This window comes from Pelodiscus sinensis, chromosome 17 (genome assembly GCF_049634645.1).
Source record: "Pelodiscus sinensis isolate JC-2024 chromosome 17, ASM4963464v1, whole genome shotgun sequence".
Classification (NCBI taxonomy): Eukaryota; Metazoa; Chordata; order Testudines; family Trionychidae; genus Pelodiscus; species Pelodiscus sinensis.
In genome coordinates, this window is record NC_134727.1 from 25,263,077 (window position 1) to 25,278,821 (window position 15,745).

The following is a 15,745-nucleotide window of genomic DNA, read 5'->3' on the forward strand; positions in this document are numbered from 1 at the left end:
GGAGAGAGGGCTCAAAGACACATAGGACAAGGACAGATGTGCCTGAATGAATGGGAGAGGCTAGGGCTCAGTCCAGGTCTGCCTGGGGGAAGCTCTCTAATAATCCCTTTCTGCTCCCCGCTTCTAAAAATCCCTGTTTTATACTTTTCCCACCCATACTCAACAACCCTAAGTTCACACCTAGGCTCCTCCCCAGAAATTACTTCTCTCTCCCTCAGATCTTCTGTTACTCATGACTCTGTCAAGCCTTTGCCCTGCTTCTGAGAAATACAGTTCTGAGGTGTAGTTTAAATGACTTATTACTCAGAGTTCTGGACTAAATCATAGAACACTAGGGCTACGTCTAGATTGCATCTCTTTTTCATAAAAGGGATGCAAATTAGACTTATCACAATTGCTAATGAAGCGGGGATTTAAATCTCCCCCACTTCATTAGCATAAAAATGGCTGCTGCTTTTTTTCGGCACGGAGCTTTGCCGGAAAAAAGCGCCAGTCTTGACATGGATCTTTCGGAAAAGGCTTTAGATGTCTAGACTGGCGCTTTTTTCCGGCAAAGCTCCGTGCCGAAAAAAAGCGGCAGCCATTTTTATGCTAATGAAGCGGGGGAGATTTAAATCCCCGCTACATTAGCAATTGCGATAAGTCTAATTTGCATCCCTTTTACGAAAAAGAGATGCAATCTAGACGTAGCCTAGGACTGGAAGGGACCTTGAGAGGTCATCGAGTCCAGTCCCCTGCCCTCACGGCAGGACCAAACACCATTTTAGATCATCCCTGAGAGATGTCTATCTAACCTGTTCTTAAATATCTCCAGCGATGGAGATTTCACAACCTCCCTAGGCAATTTATTCCAGTGTTTAATCACTCTGACAGTTGGGAAGTTTTTCCTAATGTCCGACCTAAACCTCCCTTGCTGCAGCTTAAGCCCATTGCTTCTCGTCCTAACCTCAGAGGCAAAGAAAACAATTTGTCTTCCTCCTCCTTGTGATGTCCTTTTAGATACCTGAAAACTGCTATCATGTCCCCTCTCAGTCTTCTCCTTTCCAAACTACACAAGCCCAATTCTTTCAGTCTTCCCTCATGGCTCATGTTCTCTAGACCTTTAATATGCCTGGTAAGGAATCTATTTGTCATTAAATATTTCCCAAATCTTTTTTGCTTTCTATATTATTACAGACATACTTGCTGACTGGTATTTTGAAATAAATTATCAAAATAATTGAAATGGGTGTGATTATATTATGCTATTTTGACAAATAAAATAACCAGAATTTTGCAGAATTTTAAAATATTGCATGCAGGATTTTTAATTATTTGGTGCAGGATTTTTAATTTTTTCGGTGCAGAATTCACCTACAAGTAAAATTACTGTAACGTACAGAACAAATGAAAATATAGTGAATAAGGGGGCTGCTTAATAAAGTATAGGGAGGAGCAACTAAAGCACAGGGCAAGGGAAGGAGGTGAAGATTTTTAAAGTGACATGATGAGAGGCTGGAAGTGGGGCACAGAACAACAGAAAGAAGGGGGAGGGGCGGAAAGAGAGAGAGAGAGAGCGCACACACAGTGCAGGGAGAGGAATGGGAAAGGAGAAAAAAAACCTTGCAGCCTGGAAAGATTTCCCCAAGAAAAAGCAGAGCAGTGCAGTAGAAGAGGAGATTCAGGAACAGCAGAAATAGAAGGGATATCATTGCACTGCAAGATTATTAGAAGGAATGTCGGATTTTACAGATAACATCTATACAGAATTAGACATGAAATACGTGACAGTCAGAGCATTATACATGTACAAATGCTGGGTAGGCAACATCTTGTGGAGGCAAGTCAATGAAAGCAACACCATCCCCAATTGAAATGCTCCAAGCACTAGCAGACACTGCTCTTTATAATTCTATGATGTTCAGAACTAAAGGTGACTGAAGAATTCTCCTAGTGTCGACTGGCAGTTCCCCCAACTTTGTGTACTTCTCGGTCCCCCTTGGTAAGCATGACAGGTCTCTGTCTTATGAATGGAAGTTTTCCCATTTTTTTTAGAAAACACCAGATTTCATCATGTCACAAGGATTTCCAGAAGCATGCGCTGGAGGAAGAGAGATTCCAGGCCCACGTTATCAGATTAATCGATGACTATACAGCTCATTGTTGCAACCCCTGTTACATGTTTGCTCCAAATCTGGTCAACTAAAGTATCTTATAATTTGCTGGTAATGTGTATGCAATTTGTATGCATGTATCATTTTTGTATTTGAAGTTATAATTATTGGCTGTGTACTTATATTTCAGATATTTTCTTCTGGGAGACTGTAACAGGAGGCTTGGCCAGCCTACTGTGAAAGGACCATTAGTGAAGTGAATAGTGGTATTTGACAGTTCACGTCTGGTGAGCTTTTCTGTGAATGTTCAGCCCAGCATGGGAGCAAGGGGGTCTTCCTGCAAAGAACAGAATCTTGCCTGGACAGATGACTTGCTCATGTGACAAACAACATCTTGGAATATGCTTTGACACAGGAAAACAATGTGAGTCTCTCCACATGGCTGAGGATATAAAAAGGACCCTGGAAATGCCTCCATTTTGTCTTCAGTCTGGCTTCTTACCTCTGGAGGATCTTTGCTATGAACTGAAGCTTGAACAAAGGACTGATGACCCATCCTAACAGTGGATGTCTTCCAAAGACTTGATTTAAGACAGCAGATTATTCTACCTCTGCTACAAGCCTGCACCACGAATTTTGCAATAGGTGTATATATTTGATTCCTTTAACAATTTTAACTTGCTTGCTTGCTTTCTATGAATAAACCTTTACATTTCAGAATCTAAAGAACTGGCCATTGGTGTGCTTTTGGGCTAAGATTGAAGTTATAAATTGGCCTGGAAATGTGGTTGGTCATTTGGGAGCAGAGGAACTTGTTTAGATTTGGCGAGATGGGTTTTCATAACCTCTTGGTCTGCACAAGGAGTGGTACTGGTGGTGGAGAACTGTTGTGTCTTAGGGCATGTCTACACAGTAGCGCGTACCTCAAAATAAGCCCCAATTTATTTTGGGCTGTAAGTAGCCCTGTTTCTAAGGAATTTGCCTTGAATTGACCATCTCAGAAGTGCCCCCAGAACTCTCTGTATTACACCCCAGCTGAAATGCTTGTCACCTCCAAGTACCAGATGACACTGCTCTATAATCCTATTACCTTTGAAACTGAAGGACACTTTCGAGAAATCTCCCTGCCTCTGTTAGGAGTTCCCCATCTCTGTGTAGTTCTCAGTCCACCCTGGTAAGCATGACAGTCCTCTGTCTCGTGAACAGACGTTTCCCCTTCCCTTTAGAAAACACCAGATTGCACAATGTCACAAGGATTTCCAGAAGCATGTGCTGGAGGAAGAGAGCCTCCAATTATCCTTCAACTTTCCCCAGATTATTTTGCTCAAAGAGAGATTGCCCAGCCTGTTCAAACCTGCCAGGCCAAAGTAACTAAGCATATCCAGAGACTTTAAAAAGCAAGTCCTAGGAAAACATCCTGCATGTCACAGGACAGTTCAGTGCAAAATGAAAGTCACAAAAAGCACTAGAAAAAGTATGGAAGGGAACAACTGTTAATGGGAATTTCCCTCACTAATTTCTATTGATGCAGTCCTTAAAGTCCACACCTGTTGCTTAGTGCAAGGACTGTGATAGCTGGTTTTACAAATGCACAATTAATTGACTTTAGAAATGTACCTGTTAATGAGGAATGGGAAGATTTGCCTCATGGTGGGGTGAGGGTAGACCAAAGCCACAAAAGTGTGCAGCATTTACAGGGTTTTAAACAAATGGACATTCCTGCCCCTTATGGTTACAAAGGCATCCTAATGCGAACTGAGTGTAAATGGATGTCTTCCTGAGTCTGAGGACAGCTGGCTCCCATACCTCTATTGCTATTCATAGTTCTGCAAAGCAACAGCTGAGTGATAGTGATATAAATGATCAATTTTAATGCTGCTCTCAAAATCCTGGGGGGGGAAGAGGAGTGGGAGGTATGTCAGTTTCATGCTGTTTCCTTGAGAAATTGCTGAGCAACAGCAACGCGAGCATGGGAGTAATTCTACTCTGTACTAGCCTGCCTCAAGTTAACTCTGCTGACATGGGGACTCTGCTGACAAGCATCATGAGTGTGCTTTGATTAGTCTCATTTCAAAGAGGATTAGATCAAAGCACACTAAGGAACTACTGATGCATGTCAGACCGTAAGTCTGGGGCAAGCTAGCGCAGCGTAGACTCACAGCCCTGCTTGCTGCAAACCAAATGTTTGTTTAGACGAGCCCTAAGTGCTTCACAAACTCAATTTCTTTTCACAAAACCCCCACCCATGGGAGGGAATCCTGATTTCCAATCCAGTCAGCCCAAAAAGTCAGAGGATAATAACAAGAAGCCTTGGCCTCCAAATGGACAATGGAAATTAACTACAGGAACAGTTTGTTCGGAACAAAAAACCTTTACACTTGCTGCCCTATAGAAACTCTACCCCAGACCCACCCCATCTCCCTGCTTTCCCTCAGGCTTACCCTCCCTTTCTCTCTCTTCCCTTTCATCTGCTCCTTTCCCTATGGCCCTTTGGTTCCCCTCTCCCCATTTCAGTATAGTCCTTAGGGAACCACTAAGGCCTTCCTCCTCCTCCCTCTCTCCTTTCCCTATGCCCCTTTGGTCTCCCTCTCACCTCTCTCTTTCCTCTCCCCTCCAGCTTTCCTTCCTATCTCTCCCTTCTCTCTGCTCCCTCAGCCTTCCCATTTCCCTCTGCCCCCACTCCAACACTCCCATCCTTTCCCTCTGCTCCTTTGGTCCCCCTTCCAGCTCTTCTCTTCCCTTTAATCCTCTTCCCACCTCCCCACCTTGTCCCTTCCCTCTGCCCTCTTGGCATCCCTTTCCCACTCCCGTTAGCCTTTTCTTCAGTCACTTCCCTCCCAGCCCTGCCCTTTCTCTCTGTCCCCTTGGGCCTTTCTTTCCCTCAGCACCCTCTTCACCCTAGTCTCAGTTCCCGTAGTCTTAGTGGAGGATTCCAACATGCTGAGCCTAACTGTCAGGTTCACGAGAGCTCCCCAGGGCTGCCCCCACCTAGAATTGTGTCAAGAAACACCTTACCTGTACATGTATCTCTTTTCCTCTTCAGCATAGTCCTTAGGGAACCACGGTGGCTAGGACACAGCAGGCAGTGGGGCAGATGCTTAGTCTGGTCCAGACTGCACCCACAGGTTGTCTGCTATTTCCAGAGGTGTGTAGGATCTCATTTCCTAGCAAACTGCCATTTGGAGACTGAGTCTTGTGTCTTGTGTTTCTGAGGCACAGGCTGCGTGAACCCCAACCGGGCTGTTTTTCTCTGCCGTCAAAACAAAGGCTGGTCACTTTCACTTTTCCTTTAGGCAGCATCCTCCAAAAATATAGGTGGGGGAGGGAAGAGAGAGAGCTGTGGCTGGGGAAAGTGAAAGTGCAAGAGAACGGAGATAGAGCAATGGCCTAAATACTCAGAATTTTCCCAGGAACTGTTGTATTTCAGAATGTTTGGAGACAGAGGACAGGCAGAATGGGGTAGGGGAGGAGAAAAAAGAAACCAAAATCAAGGCAGGAGGACAGGATAGGAGGCACTCAAATTCTACAGGGGTGGAAGATGATATAACTGGAGATTCAGGCTTGGTGGTGGGAGAAAACTCTTCTGTGAGGTCAGATAAATGTTTATTTGATGGGTTGCATGAAACTTTTAAACTTAGGGTATGTCTACACTACAAAGTTAATTCGAACTAACAGACGTTAGTTCGAATTAACTTTGATAGGCACTACACATGCAAACCGCTAGTTTGAACTTAATTGGAACTAGCAGAGCACTTAATTCGAACTAGGTAAACCTCATTCCACGAGGACTAACGCCTAGTTCGAATTAACTATTTCGAATTAAGGGCTGTGTAGCCACTTAATTCGAACTAATGGGAGGCTAGCCCTCCCCAGCTTTCCCTGGTGGCCACTCTGGGCACCACCAGGGAAACTCTTCTGCCCTCCTCCCAGCCCCGGAGCCCTTAAAGGGGTAGGGGCTGGTTACGGTGCCCGTGCCAGGTGCAAGCCTGCCAGCACCCAGCCAGCAGTCCCTGCACGTGGCACGGCTTGAGCCAGCCACCCGCTGCCACCCAGCCCTTCGCCTCTTCCCGGGACCAGGCCGGTGGCTCCTAGGAGCCTGCCCAGGTCCACAGGAGGCGGGCGCCTGCCTGGTCTAGTGCAGACATCGTGGACCTCATCCACGACCTCCACACTAGGCACAGGAAAGTGGCCGTCTAGGGCAGGATAGCTGCCAGTCTGGCCTCCCTGGAGCAGGTTTGCATGAAAATCAAGGTGGTCCACTGAGACCCCCGACCCTGCGCCCTGAGCTTAGAATGGCCGTACTGGGTCAGACCAAAGGTCCATCTAGCCCAGTAGCCTGTCTGCCGACAGCGGCCAACACTAGGGACCCTGGAGGGGATGGACCAAAGACAATGACCAAGCCATTTGTCTCGTGCCATCCCTCTCCAGCCTTCCACAAACAGAGGCCAGGGACACCATTTCTACCCCCTGGCTAATACCACTCCATGGACCCAACCTCCATGACCTTATCTCACTTCTCTTTAAACTCTGTTATAGTTCTAGCCTTTTCTAAGCTGAAAAGTCCCAGTCTCTTTATCCTCTCTTCATATGGGACCTGTTCCAAACCTCTGATCATTTTAGTTGCCCTCCCCTCTCCCACCCCCTCTCTTCCCCTCTCCCACCTCCTTTTCCCAGTCTCCCCGAGTTTTGTTCAATAAAGAGAGTTTCTATTTTTGAACACACATGTCCTTTATTTTGTACATCAGGAAGGGGGGGTAGGGAAGGGTAAGTGGAAGGAGGTGAGGGAGGAAAGGGGTACGAGCCCCTGATGGGGATGACTGGGCTGGCTCTGCGGGCTCCTCGGGGTGCAAGCTCTCCTGAAGCCCCTTGATTGACCCCCCCTCCAGATGGCAGCCTGCGGCAAGTGTAGCCGGGCTCATGGCCGAGTGCTGTGATGTGCCAAGTGTGGGCACTCAGGGCACTCCAAGCCAGGACTGCTTTGAAAGCGGGGCACCCCTGAGAACTGTCTGTCCGGGGTGGGAGTTGGGTCCCTTTAAGCAAAGCTATCGGCTAGCCTGAGACAGCAGCTCCACGTTCTAAGTCCTAATTTGATGCCCTGCCGGCACTGCTTCCGGCCATCCTTAACCTCGGTTCAGGGTCCACTCAGTGTGGACATGCTAGTTCGAATTAGCAAAACGCTAATTCGTACTAGTTTTTAAGTCTAGATGCGCTAATTCTACCTTTACTGATTACTGTGCACCGCAGCCTTGTTTTGGTGCAACTTTGATATCTCTAGAATTCTTGTCCCCATGACTGTCTCTCGCGTTTCTGGCCTGCAGAACACAGCCTAACTCTTTTTCTCTTTCTATTTACAAAATGCACAGAGAGATTTTTACAAGCATCTTCACAAAAAACTATATCATCCAATAATTAAAATGCTTAGTGTCCTTTTTTTAATAATCCTAAGTCACTTTCTGCTCCACTGCTCTGTTCTTTTATATATGACACAGAAACTGGTCAGTCTCTTCGACAAAGGTTAAATGGACTCAAGTCAGATATCAGAAATGGTAATACACAAAAACCTATAAGAACATATTTTAACCTACGTGGGCAGGCACTCAATGGATTTAAAAGTAACCATTCTTCTACAAAGGAATTTCAAAAACCAACCACAGAAAGCAACTGAAGAACTGGCCTTGATATGCAAATTTGACATTCTCTTTCATGGCCTGAACAAAGACATAAACTGGATGAACTGTTATATTCAACACCCAAATGACATTAAAAGCTAATTATGGGCTACTTACAAGCTACTCAGCCTCAAAAGCAGTGGCACTACAATTGACAGGTTTTTTTAAATCCCTGTCTACCTTCTTTTTCTGTTATAAATTAGGAGGTTCCCCCTTTTTTCTCCAAGGGAGAGGGTTTTATTTATAAAAGCTCATGATATTTTTTTGTTAGTCTCAAAGATGCTACAGGACTACATGTTGTTTTTTCAAAGTTACAGACTAACAAGTCTACCTGTCTGAGACTATATGACACAGAAACATTCCTGAAAGTGATCGCTCAAACATTTTCTTCCTAAGGACAGGTAGGCCAAATGCTGATATAATGCCCCCAGCTAGCTGGACACACCTGGAAAATAGAGATCAACAATTTGCATAAAGAAATTTGGTCCATGGAAAGTGGGATGAACTAGAAAGGAAGGAGAGGGCATAAAACACGAGAGAAAGTGAGTAGCTGGGTGAGGACAAGGAGGGAGAGAGAAGTAAATCCTGAAGTAGACAGGGCCACAGTGTGATACAGACCTCTGAGGTGGGTCTGAGATAGATGCTCAGTAGGAAAGAGGTGCTATAAAAAAAGGTAAGTGCTGTAGGGGCCCTAACATTTCCTCATAAGCTAAAGGCATGGCATTGCCAAGGAATGCAGACTCCAAATTTCTCTACAACCTTTTTAAGCCCTGCAGAAGGTCACAAATAATTCCTTCCGGAATCATCTTCACAACTATGGAGCAGCCAGTGTATTGAAAGCCTGAGAAGTGGCTATAACAAACATCACCGATAGTGTCACAATAGTATGTCCACAATAGCCTTGCTGTGTTAGGCTTCTTCTCAAAGACTCCTCCATGATGAAAGTCGGGCAGGCATGGAGTTGGCTGTGAGTGGGGTTGTAAGGCCCCACTGGTTCTAACTGGAGCCCCATTGGTAGCAACAGTAAGAGACAGGGCTGGTCAGGCATTTGCCTTCACAACTGGTTTTTTTTTATGGAAAATTGGATTCACTACTGCACAACATTTTTCACCAACACCTGCTTTCTCTGGAAATAAACAAACAAACAAACAAACACACACATTTTCAGCTTTCAAATTTCTGGTAAAAAAAACAAACAAATTTTCTGAATCAACTCTAGTGAAAAATTGTTGATCAAAACAAAACTAAATAAAACTTTAGCACCCACAGCCTCCCACCCTTTAGCTGCATGTAAATATGGTAAAGGGACTTGTCTCTTTATGTCAAGATTCATGATTTAGGGTGAATGCACTGTCATTTTTCCTGTGAAGAGGAGGTGGTCCTTCACTTCAGAGGGTGGGGAAGTGACAGAGGAGAAAAGAGGGACACTGGAGGGATAGAGACAGGCAATGGGAAGCCCCCCAAAATGAGAGAGTTAATGGAGAGGACCAGGGAGAAGACAACTTGAAGGGACAGAAGGCAACTGGGACTTGAGGAAAACCAAGAGGAAGTGGAGAGACTAAGGCTGAGCAGGACAGACTGACATGCAGAGGAGAGGTCCTTTGGGTTGTCAAGTCAGTCCATGTTTGATGGCGAGTTCCTGACAATCAGTTCTGGTCATTTCCTATCTTTAATTCCTGTGGTCAACAGAGATCAGAAACCAAAGGTCCTTCAGAGCCAATGGGTCTGGTTTGATGTGCACTCCTACAAGCAAGCACTACTAGAGTCATACCCATCTCTTTAGGAAGTCACAAAGACTGATTTGGGGATTAGACAACACCCAGCAAGAGTTCTGGGGAAAGAGAAACCTTGAACCAAATAATAAGTCACAACAGTAACAACCACCTCCGCCACCTGTGAGGGTATGTCTACACTACAGCATTATTTCAAAATATCTAATTTCGAAATAGTTAATTCTAAATAGCTTATTTTGAAATAACATGTTTACACACAAAATGTATTTCGAAATAGCGTTTTGCTATTTCATAATAGTGCGTCTTATGTTCTTATGTTCATCTGAGTGGACATTGAATCGCATTTAAGACTGGTTGGAACCAGTTCCAGCAGGGCATCAAGTCAGGAGTTACTTTGTGTGTCCGCTGCCTGAGGCTATGTGAGGCCTGTGCTTAAAGGGACTCCCCCTCCGGACAGCTGGTTCTCAGGTTTCCCTGCTTGCTTGCCTACCTCGATGAGGGACAGCAAAGCATTTTTGTCTCTATGGCCGTGTCCAGACTCAGGGGTTTTTTCGGGAAAAGTAGCCTTTTCCCGAAAAAACTTCCCCTGCATCCAGACTCAAGCCGCGTTCTTTCGAAATTATTTCGAAACAACGCGGCTTTTCTTTCGATGGCGTTAAACCTCGTTTCACGAGGAAGAACGCCTTCTTTCGAAAGTTCCTCTTTCGAAAGAAGGCGTTCTTCAATGTAAATAGGGCTTCTTCAAAAGAGAGCATCCAGACTCGCTGGGTGCTCTCTTTCGAAAAAGCGGATTGCTCTTTCGAAAGATCCGCCTGCAGTCTAGACGCGATCTTTTGAAAGAGGCTCTTTCGAAAGAAGCCTGCAGTCTAGACATAGCCTGTGCGCTCTGGTTGCCCTCACTCAGGATAACACAGCACTCTGCAACATGGAGCCAGAGCTGCCCCTGGGTACTCTGGTGCTTCTCTTAGGGAATGTCTACACTTGCACCCTAGTTCGAACTAGGGTAATGAAGCGGGGATTTAAATATCCAGCGCTTCATTAGCATGATCTCGCTGGCGCGCTAGTTCGAATCACAACTGATTTGAACCAGGAAGTACACGCCGGGACGTGTTAGTTCGAACCAACCCCCTTGATCCGAACTAACGTTACTCCTCATTTTTTGAGATATTTAAAGAGATTACTTGAGATATTTAAATCCCCGCTTCATTAGCAATTTCGAATGCCTGCATTTGCATCCCTAGTTCGAACTAGGGTGCAAATGTAGACATACCTTTGGACGCGTTGCTGCAAACCTGGCTGCACTTTCTACAGGCTGCCTTCCAGGAGGTATATCAGGGGGCTGTCAGTATCCAGGAGGCCCTGCGGGAGAGCTTCCACCCTGAGGAGCACTAAGAATCTCCCTGGTCTGCCCCACTGAGGGCTTGTGCCTCATTCCTCCCTCACATCCTTCCACTTACCCCTCACTAGCCTCCCTTCCTGATGTAAAATAAAATACATGGATTTCTCCCCCTCCCGCTTCTCCCTCCATTCCCTCCCGACACCCCCGGGGACGCCAAGGCTCCCGTACCCACAGTGCTGGGTGACAGTTTGACCCAGTGAGATCCCTAACCCTGAGTCCTGAGCTTCCCCTCCCCTTTCTTCCCTTTGCTTCCCCCTTCCAGCTCCTTCCCAGTTTTCCCCTTCCCCAGTCTCACCAGAGTTTCATTCCCCCCACCCAAGTTTTGTTAAATAAAGAGAGTTTGTGTTCATGATGAAAATAAAGGAGCGTCGGCAGGCATATGCCAGGGCCACAGGGAGCAGCTCCCAACCAGGTGCAGACCCACACACTTGCCCCTATTTTGATGCCCTGGTTCGAATCAGCTGTGATTCAAACTAGCGCCCCAGTGAGATCTTGCTAATGAAATGCGGGATATTTAAATCCCTGCTTCATTGACTGTTTCGAATGCCTGCATTTGCGTCCTTAGTTTGAACTAGGGTGCAAGTGTAGACATACCCTTATAAGAGAATAGCCTGTGCCCACAGAGATAGAGCTACAAGTAATTTACTAGCAGATTTTCCAGGCATTGCCCAGATGTGTAAGGGTATGTCCAGGCCCCATGAGTGCACAGGGCTGGGGGGAAGAGGGAATCCCCAGGCCCCAGATGAAGCAGCATGGGAGAGGGGAATCAGGAATCCCTATTTTGTGGGCAAAGTTGCGAGGTGGGGGGGAGGGAAGGGAATCCTCTGTCCCTGAGAGGAGTGGCACAAAGGTGGGTGGGGGGAGGGAGGGAAGAGGTAGGCATGGCATTGTCCTATAGGGAACCACATGTAGGGAGGGGGGAGAAGAGCATCCCTAGGTCCTGTGAGGCGCCATGAGAGCAGAGGAGGGAATACCCAAGTCCCAGGTGAAGTAGCGTGGTGGGGAGGGAGGAAGGAGGGAATCCTTAGGGCCCATGAGGAGGCATGGGGATGAGGGTGCAAAGGGAATCCCCACAGTCCAGGTGAAGTGGTGGTGGGGGTGGGGAAGGGGGAAATTGATAGGGCCCCATAGAAACCTCACAGCAAGAGGGAATCTCCACGCACCTGTGTGTAGTGGCGGGAGAAGAGGGAGTGTGTAGGCCCCTTAGGTGGAGGTGGGGGAAATCCCCAGACCCCGTAGCAAATGCCACGCCTGGTAGCTGTGCAGGAAGAGGGAAATCTTACCTACAGAAGGTGGCCTGGCCACCAATATGCAGAGCACCATCCCCAGCCAGTCAGTCTCCTGCTGGTGTGGCTGTCCGCAGTGCCCCTCTCCGCTCAGTGCCCCCAGCTGTGAGTGTGAGGATCACATCCCTCCTCTTTCTGCACCTCCCTTTGCATGTTATGGAAAACAGCCCCATTCACACCACTTCCCAGTTCTTGGCACAACCAAACCCTGCCCTTGCTTTAAGTTAGGGTAAGAGGAAGCTGCCTACCAAATTTGGAGACATTCTTGCACAAACAGACGGACATTTCATTTCTAAAATACATATGTAGATTTAAAGCATTATATTTAGTTAAGCATACTTAGCAGTAAGTTATAATGTGTGTATATTGTATCAGAGGGGTAGCTGTGTTAGTCTGAATCTGCAAGAACAACGAGAAGTCCTGTGGCACAGTATAGACTAACAGATTTATTGTAGCATAAGCTTTCGTGGGCAAAGACCCACTTTGTCATCAAGTTATAATGTGTATATATGTATTTCTATATTTTCAAACTGTTATATTTTTACTATGCACGGTCTTCTATTAAATGCTGTTCTAGGTAGGTGGAATCCTGTTCTGTTTGTTCCATTTTAAAAAAGTCCCCGTTATTTTTTGACAACCAACTGTATTAAGTTGGCTACCCTTAAATAATCTTTTACCCTCAGCTCTCACCTGCCAAGTAAATTATATCACCTCCATGACAGACCACCACTGAGGCCATGAATCTGTTTTAGGAAAGGCTGACCCATGGATATATTTCAAATTGTAATACAATAACCTTCCTCTGAGAGGTCTTTTTACACCAGTGTTTCTTAAACAATGTTCTGCGGAACATTGGTGTCTGTGAACAAGTTGCAGGTATGCCACAACCTCTTCTTTGTTTTTGTCTTTTTTTGGTCTGACAACAATTTGTTTTTTGAAGAAAATTTTCATAGGTGTTCCACATAAAAAAATATTATTGTTTGGTGTTCTGTGGTCTCAAAGTTTAAGAAACACTGCTTTACACCTATGTAAAGCCATGGCCGAACCCAGGGAAAGAGTGTGCAAGAAAATGCTGGTTAGAAGCAAAGCTAGTGGAGCTCTGTGATGCTTTAACCTAATGGCAATTGCTCTGCATATTCTGTTTCCACCCCGTGAGTTACTTTGCCCAGTTTCCTACAACCGTGTTCTCTTTAATTACCAAACTTGATTAACACACCTACACATATTCCCATCCAAAGAATCTATCAGACAAGAGGCTCTGTACATGGCTGAAATCTGTACAATGTCATTCAACTGCAGAGAGTAACTGCATATGATACAGAAGGCCTTCAAGTAACATTGAAAAAAAAATTTGGGATCCTGGGTGTGCTACCAAGAGGACTTCATGCTAGGGATGTAAAATTTCAAGTAATTGGCTAATTGAATCGTTGATGAAAATTGCTGATTGATTGATAAGGGCACCTCAGCCCAGGGCTGTTGCTACACTTCAAAGGCGAAAACACTGCAGAAAACAGGGGCCAGTGGGGACTCAAGCAGTCCCCTGCTGGCCCTGTGTTCCCTGTGGCATTTCAAAGTGGCAGCACCGCATGGAGCCTGCGATCTGGCTCTGGACTTTATGTCGCCCTGCTGCTTTGAAGCACTCTTTTTGATACCTCTTTCTGATAGAGGCAGCAAGAGGGGAGGGGAAGCGACTAGTTGACTGGCGTGTTGACTATCCAATAAGCAAATGCTTATTGGATAGTCGACTAGTCATTTGCATCCCTACTTCATGCCTACCCAAACCATATAAATGCAGAATTTCCCATGTTAGTTTCAGCTTTAAAGTGAAAGAGTCACAACCCCCATGCTAAAGAGACAACTAATTTAAAAATAAACATAAATGTACAAAGGGCTTGTCCCTGTTGGTGCTCGTAGATTAGATACTTTCAGTACAGATGGCATGTGCTAAATAAGTCTCAGGGCTTAAAAGGGTTTTTTCCCATCCACAACTGCATTTGTGACTGTAAGGAAAGACACTGTCTGAATTCTGGTGGCTTAGAAAACAATGTTAAAAGCCTTGAGATTGTTCATGGTTTAAGACAGTTAATGAGTTAGTCAGAAGGAAATGAGTTCAGTTCATTCCAGGGTCAAGGACCACTGCCACACTTCCAGATGGAAGCAATTAAGATCCCTTAGAAACCAAACTGTTGAAATAAGATGAGAGAGAAAGAGAACATCTCCCTCCCTCACAGAGCGCTCACTTAAGTTGGGAATGCCTGAAAAAAGAAAACTGGGATATTAGGCAATCAGCCAGCCTTCTCCTGTGCAAACCGCGCACTTAGTAATGTTTTGTTTAATTTCTCCTGCACTGCCCCTGGCTCCAGGAAGCACAGTACTATAACCGGGGGAATTCATTTAATAGCAAGATGCATAAAAACTATTTTATTTAGTCTGAGGGATTAATCAGTCAATCTCCCTAGGCACTTCCTGCTAAGCAGTCATATTATCTACCTAGTCTCTAAGTAAAGATACTTGAGTAATCAGAGACAGTGACAATATTAACAAATAGATTGTGTCTAGGTTTTAGATATTCAGGCGAAGAGATGTAAGCAACAAGGCTAAGTGCTGTTAGCACAAGAGGTCACAGGGGTAAGACATTGGTAGGCTGGAAAGCAGTTTCCCTGGAGATATGTACATTCAACTCTGGGACCTGGCCTGGCTCAGATGAGCAGGTTTTCTGCTGTTCTCTCTCTCATGGGTGGTCATATCTTCACCTGAATTTTCATAATGCTTCTCACTGATCTTATATTGAGGAATTACCCACAATTCAAAGCAAAAAAGGCTACTCCCAGCAGATAAGCTGATGTAGTGAAACCAACCACATCACTTTCCTAAAAAGTGGTTCTTTCCCCCACCCCCAGGGCCAGACAGCAAAGCTACAAATCACAACTTTGGCCATTTTTCAGCTTACAACAGGATGGCTCCTGGGCCAAAACTCTCACACTTTGTCTACGTCAGCTGTTTGTAACTATTCCAGGCTCACTTTTTAAAAATAAACTTTGTTATAAATTTTACATCCCTAGCATGAAGTCCTCTTGGTAGCACACCCAGGATCCCAAATTTATTTTTCAATGTTACTTGAAGGCCTTCTGTATCATCTATAGTTGCCCAATCTACAGATATATCCAGTAGAAATACAGAGAGCAGAAGCAGGGTCAGGGTATAAACACTGACACCTCTGAATAAAATCTGAGGGGAAAAATGTTTCAAAAATAAACCTAAAGTGTTCTTTAAAGTCTGTAAATCTGGAGTGTGCAAAACATTTTGACGGGGGGCAGGGAGGACACCAAGTATTTGGAAAGTGGTTGAGGGCTGCACTCTTCCATGATATTAATGGAGGAGATGTGGTGTCTGGGATGGCGGTTGGGTGCAGAAGGGAGCTTGGGGTAAGGGAGGGAGTTTGGGTGAAGGAGGCAGTTGTGACTTGGGGTACTGGACTGGGGTGCAGGGGGTTGAATTGGGATGTAGGGTAGGGAATTGGGGTACAGGAGCGGGTGAAGGGATTTGGGTTGTGAGCTAGGACAGG

At 45.6% G+C, this 15,745-nt stretch overlaps 1 long non-coding RNA gene across 3 annotated transcripts in view; it reads right to left on the reverse strand.

Moving 5' to 3' along the window:
- LOC142818728 (uncharacterized) overlaps nt 1-5,766 on the reverse strand; it is a 114,628-nt gene extending 108,862 nt beyond the window's left edge. Inside the window, exon 1 of one of the 3 annotated variants that reach the window (XR_012896351.1) lies at nt 5,109-5,766. This is a non-coding gene — a long non-coding RNA (uncharacterized LOC142818728). The remainder of the gene's footprint in view (nt 1-5,108) is intronic. The other 2 variants (XR_012896349.1, XR_012896350.1) reach the window with 2 other exon arrangements.
- Nucleotides 5,767-15,745: the final 9,979 nt, after the last annotated feature.